This window comes from Ceratotherium simum, chromosome 7 (assembly GCF_057802395.1).
Source record: "Ceratotherium simum simum isolate JZ-2026a chromosome 7, ASM5780239v1, whole genome shotgun sequence".
Taxonomy (NCBI): domain Eukaryota; kingdom Metazoa; phylum Chordata; class Mammalia; order Perissodactyla; family Rhinocerotidae; genus Ceratotherium; species Ceratotherium simum.
This window is the reverse complement of record NC_141906.1, coordinates 37,228,153-37,234,152: the sequence shown is the minus strand read 5'-3', so window position 1 is coordinate 37,234,152 and position 6,000 is coordinate 37,228,153. Positions and strand designations below refer to the sequence as shown.

The 6,000-nt window shown below is 43.1% G+C and overlaps 1 long non-coding RNA gene across 1 annotated transcript in view; it reads left to right on the top strand.

Annotated features, from left to right (window-relative positions):
• Positions 1-1,658: 1,658 nt before the first annotated feature.
• LOC147916645 (uncharacterized) overlaps positions 1,659-6,000 on the top strand; it is a 1,218,588-nt gene continuing 1,214,246 nt past the window's right edge. The window contains exon 1 of the long non-coding RNA XR_015552701.1: positions 1,659-1,814. This is a non-coding gene — a long non-coding RNA (uncharacterized LOC147916645). The remainder of the gene's footprint in view (positions 1,815-6,000) is intronic.

Below are 6,000 nucleotides of genomic sequence, written 5' to 3'. Positions count from 1 at the left end.
AATGATAACCTTGCTGGGTATTCTTGGCTGTAAGTTTTTTCCTTTTAGCACTGTAAATATATCGTGCCATTCTCTTCTAGCCTGTAAGGTTTCTGCTGAGAAGTCAGCTGATAGCCTTATGGGGTTTCCTTTGTAAGTAACTTGACATTCTCTTGTGGCTTTTAGGATTCTCTCTTTATCTTTAATTCTGGACATTTTGATTATGATGTGTCTTGGTGTGGGCCTCTTTGGGTTTATCTTGTTTGGGACTCTCTGTGCTTCCTGTACCTGGATGTCTGTTTCCTTCCTTAGGTTAGGGAAATTTTCATCTATTGTTTCTTAAAATAGATTCTCTGCCCCCTTGTCTCGCTCTACTCCTTCCGGGACACCTATAACACGGATGTTAGTGTGCTTGATGTTGTCCCAGAGGTCCCTTAGACTGTCCTCACTCTTTTTAACTCTTTTCTCTTTTACCTGTTCACCTTGGGTAATTTCTTCTAGTCTTTCCTCCAGCTCACAGATCTGTTCTTCTGTATCCTCTACTCTGCTTTTGAGTCCTTCAAATGAATTTTTCATTTCCAGTATTGTATTCTTCATTTCTGATTGGTTCTTTTATATATCTTCCATTTCTTTGTTGACATTCTCACTGAGTTCATCTATTCTTCTCCCCAGATCAGTGAGCATCCTTAACACTCTTAGTTTGAACTCTCTGTCAGGTAGGTTGCTCATTTCTGTTTCACTTAGTTCCTTTTCTGGGGTTTTGTCCTGTTCCCTTACTTGGAATGTATTTTTTTGCCTCCTCATTTTGCCTCTTTCCCTGTGCTTGTGTCTACGTATTAGGTAGGTCAGCTACGTCTCCTGCTCTTGGATAGGTGACCTTATGTAAGTGATGGCTTAGGAGGCTTCCAGTGTGCTTCCCTCAGTTCTCAATGTTCCAGGGGTGACCCCTATGTGGGCTACGTGTGTCCTTCTGTTGTGGCGTGTTTGCTCTCCCTGTAGGCACCCAGGGAGGCCGAGTTATGCTCCTGGCCAGCTGTTGTAATGCTCAGCTGTTTGTAGTTGTTGTGGGCCTTTCAGTCTCTTTATGAGGTGTGGGGAGCTCCAGCACAGTTGGCTGCAAGTTCTAATACCACATTTGTGTTGCAGTATTTCTTTTAAGTGAGTAGGCCCCCAGCATGGCAGGTTGTTAGGCTCAGGGCCTTACAATTGCTGTAAGCCTCTAGCCTGTTAGGTCTCTTGTCAGCTCTCTGAGGATTGCAGCTGGGTGGGACTGGCCTGAGGCACAGGAGCACCCAATTGCTTCAGGCTTTGGAAGGTGGGGCAAACCCCCTATGTGGGTCTTTGAGAAGCACAAGTCTTCTGCAGCTGACAAGCCCTGCTGCCCACAGGTCCACACACACAGTCAACACAGTCTTGCCCCGTGTGCGCGCCCCGACCTCCCCAAGCAGACCCAGTCTCTCCACGGTGGGAGCCCCACACACGCCACCACCGCCCCACACTCTCCACCTACTCCTTGTGCACACCCTGCCCCACTCAAGTCAGCTCAGTTGCCAGGCTGCAGAGAATCCAGTCACCAATCTATGCGGGCCCACAAGTTGCCTGAGGGCTTGTTGTTGGGTGGGGCCAGTCTCTAGGGTGGGCTGCCTGCCCTGGATGAGCTGGATTAAATCGGTGCTCTAGTGGGTGGGACAGACCCTGGGCTAGCAGGCCTCAGGGAGAACTCCAATGGCGTCTGTGTCAGCACGCCCACACCAGGCCACAACAATGGCCGCCGCCAATGTCCCAGTCCCTGGAGAGGTCTCACCCCTCACCGAGATGCACTCAGGGCCTATTAGGTGAGTCTCTTGTCACCACAGCACTGTGCACCTTTCCTTCTGGTGATTTTAGGGTGCTTTCTGAAATGGGTGAGTTTGCGCGTGGGCCCTTTAAGAGCCGGTTTTAGTTTCTTTGTGAACCGGGTTTTCTGGGGCTCTCCCCAATGATTTAGTAGCAGGCAAAGTCAGATATTATGCCACTCGTCTCGATTGTGCTGGGTCCACAAAATGCCCCCAGCGGGGGCGCTCCCCGGCTCAGGGCCCCGCGCCTCCAGGGAGGCTGCTGTACCTGTGAGCTGCTCCCGGCGGCCGTGAAGCTGGCGGCTTGTGAAGGCGGCGTTTTTCCTCTCCGGAAGGGAGTCTCTGCCTCTTCCACCTCAGTTAGGATTGTCCGTTGTTGCAGGAGTTCCTCTTATCCAGTTTTCAGTTCTGTCTCAGGGGTAATTTTTCCACGAGTAGTTGTAAATTGGCTGTGTCCACGGGAGGAGGTGAGTTCCGAGTCTGCTTACGCCACCATCTTGACTTCTCCTGAGATTGGTTTCTGATATTTAAAAATACTAAACACTTTCAAGAATTTTTATCTTTTCTGGTATTATCTCTTATTCTTAGAATGCCTTCTTGTTTCGTGAACTACTTTTGCCTCAAGACCCAATCACCAGTTTTTGACTCCTCCTCCTAACAACTCTCTACCCAGGCGGATTCAGGGGTCCTCTTTTCTTTACTCCCACTATATATATATATATATATATATTTTTTTTTTTTTTGGTGAGGAAGCTTGGCTCTGAGCTAACATCTGTTGCCAATCTTCCTCTTTTCTCTTGAGGAAGAGTGGCCCTGAGCTAAGATCTGTGCCAATCTTCCTCTATTTTGTATGTGGGACGCTGCCACAGCACAGCTTGATGAGCGGTGTGTAGGCCCGTGCCCAGGATCCGAATCTGTGAACTCCGAGCTCCTGAAGTGGAGAACACAAACTTAACCACTATGCCACCAGGCAGGCCCCCATCCTGCGTATTCTGAACATATCATTATTATAGTTCTTATGACAATATATTAGAGATAGTGTATGTGTTTTCACATCTAGATTGTAAGCACCAAGCTCTTTGGGGATCAATGGGAAGTTGTTAAAAATCATTAGTCAAATAGAAGGTGAAAGAGTTTATGGCCTATTTTTGTGGGGGTGGAAATGTATGCCAAGATTGCATCAGATTCCAAGGAGGTGAACCTTGCCATCCCCTAGCGCCTGTGTCATTATTCACTTTTTTAGAATATATTCCCTACTCAAATCTAGCCATATTCCCTAAACATGTGGCTCCTTTATTCCTATCTCTGAGACTTTGCTTATGCTCTTCCACTTCTCTAGAACATTTCACATCAGAGATAGCAAATAAGTTTCATATAGAATATTTAAATGGTTGGCTGTGACTCCATGAGTCCTACACTAAGAAGAATTCTGACTCTGTGTATGTCAAAGAACACTATGATGTATCAAAAAACATCTGGATTAGCAAAGAAAAGACAGGGTGGCAGCATATACACCCATCTTGATGATCGCCATGCCGTACTCCACATTTTCTTCATCCAAAGTTCTCCAACTAAATCTTATCTCGGACTGAAAGAGACCCAAATTTTGTTTTCCTTCTCTGAATCCCAGCATATTTAGTCTGTATCCCACAGGCTAGTAGACTCAGAGATTATTTTGTGTCTGCCCATATCTTTATCCCCCAATAGACTGTGCTCCTGTGGGGAAAATTATAAAACTGAGTTCACTTTCTGTCCTCTATCTCCCTGGCATACTGCTGACCACATAGTGGAAAATGCAATGTTTTGTTTTCATTAATTCCAAAGTTTTGATTGTTTCTTGGGCTATGCTTCCCTTGCCACATTCTCTAAAAGAACCATTTGCAAGTTCTCTATTCTATCCCTAAACATTTCCAGGGAAGGTGAACTACTAAAGATGTATGGATAAGAACCAACTCTGAATATAATTCAATTCAACAAAGATTTTTTTGAGCACGTGCTATGAGTTTGCTTATGAGGATAAAAGTGGCTTAAGCAAAAAAGAGACACTCATTTATCTTTCCCAGTGTAAAATGCTTTGCATATGTAGTCCAGAATGATATAGCAGCTCTGCTCTAGGAAGGGACCACAGGTCCACCTAGCTCACTCCTCTGCCACAGGCTTGTCTCATGGGCTAAAATGACAGCTGTTTCTCCAGCCGTCACATTCATGATCCAGAGAGCAAGATTAAGGAAGGGGTAATAAGGGATAAAAAGTACATGGAGATGTCTTTCAAGGAACTTCTTGGGAAGTACAACAGGACAATTTTGCTAACCTACTGGACAGAACTTAATCACATGGACTTACTTTACAATGGAGGCTGGAAATATAGTTTTAGTCTGGCTAGCCGTATGCTCTGTTGAAAATTAGTTTTCTATTACTGAGCAAGAAAGGGAGAACAGATATTGGAGGACAATTAGCAGGTTCTGCCATAGTGATTGTTTTTTGATTTTGGTTTTTGAGGTTAATAGAGGTGAACAACATCAAGACTTTGTCCTGGAGAAGATTTTAATCTCCAACGAAAACTTCAATCGCTAAACATCTATTGAAGGCAAAGCTAGAGTACCGGGATTAATAAATTCTGGCCCATTAGAATAATGAAATAGTATAGAGTAGGGGATAAGCAAGCAGCATGTGATTACAATATTTTGTAGACTGTATAATAACAGGACTCTGTGCAAAGTGAAGCAGTAATTCAGTGACAGCTTTTGGAGGAAATTGGGAGAGGCAAAGGAGAGATTGATTTACTATACATGGGCACACATAGTTTAGCTGCATTGCAAAACAGAATATAAGGGAGACTTGGAGATTCAAAGAAGAAAGAAATCACATGAAGATGGTGGAAAGAAAAAAGTTTCTTGTAGTAGATAGCCTTTCAGATGGACGCTGAAAATGGGAAAGATTTTTAAATCTAGATATGAAATTGGCATTGGGGTCAAGGTAAATTTATGGGCAAGGCAAAGGAGGTAAAAAAGCAAACAGGCAGTATTCTGAGAAAAATCCTTATTAGCTGCATCTAAGTTGAAGCAATTTCTCTATCAGTAAGGACTCTTGGTTGCCAGCAACAGAAATTCAATCTAAGCTGGTTTAGGCATAAACAGGCTCATATAAATGAACCTATTTGTTAATTTACTCCAGAAATATATATTGAGTATTTCCTATATGCAGAGCACAGTGCCTAGGTCTAGGATGGGCAGTGACTAAGATAAATATAATTCCAGGACTCACACAGCTTAATTCTAATTTAATCTTTATAATGATCCCATAAAAGATCATTAGTTAACTCTGTTTTAGAGATGAAGAAACTGAGAGTTAGAAAGTTTGCCTAACTGACCAGAGAATGAACAGCTAGTAAATGACAGACTCCAAACATGAACCCACAGGTCTCCACGTCTCCAAAGCCTAGGCCACCATATGATATTGGAGGTAGAAATTCTCTAAGCATTGGTCTTACCTTTGGAGCAGGGGGTCTGTCTCTTCGCATGAGAGGGATCTTTGGTTTTTTCAGAAGTTTCTACAGAGTCAGTCCGTGAAAAAGTTCTCCTTTTGATGTCTTAGACTATCTCATGCAAATTCCTGTGTAGGATATGTAATAAACATAGAGCAAAAATGGCAAGCTGGAGTGGGAGTAAGGAAATAACAGAAATAAGCACAAGTTCAGCGCTGAACTATAACTTTGACATATCATCCTTCACAGTATTCTGAAAATACCCTGTGTGTTTAAGTTTTGCTATCCCCTTAGTGACTTAATAAAAAACCATCTTCTTCCCATCTCAAGTCCGTTTACTCTACTGCATTCCCTAGTTTGGTGAATAGAAGCTAGTATGTGAGTTCAAATTAGTGTGATTGAAAAGCACATCAACCGAATTTTTGTAACTTTAATATTTGAATACCATGGTACCAATGAGCTGAGAAGGACCTGCAAATTCTCTGTACATGAGGGTGTTCAAAGGGGATTTATTTAAATGATTATTACAGTCTCTAATATTGCTTGTCTGTTGCTTTCTCTGACAATTTGCCTCTGGTAACAATGAAGCTACACCATGTCCAAGAAGGATAAAGCATAAGTATAGCAGTGCATTCATTCATCTAGCAAATTCCGAGCTCCTATGCTTGGTTATTTGCTAGGTTCTGGGAATATAGAGATAAA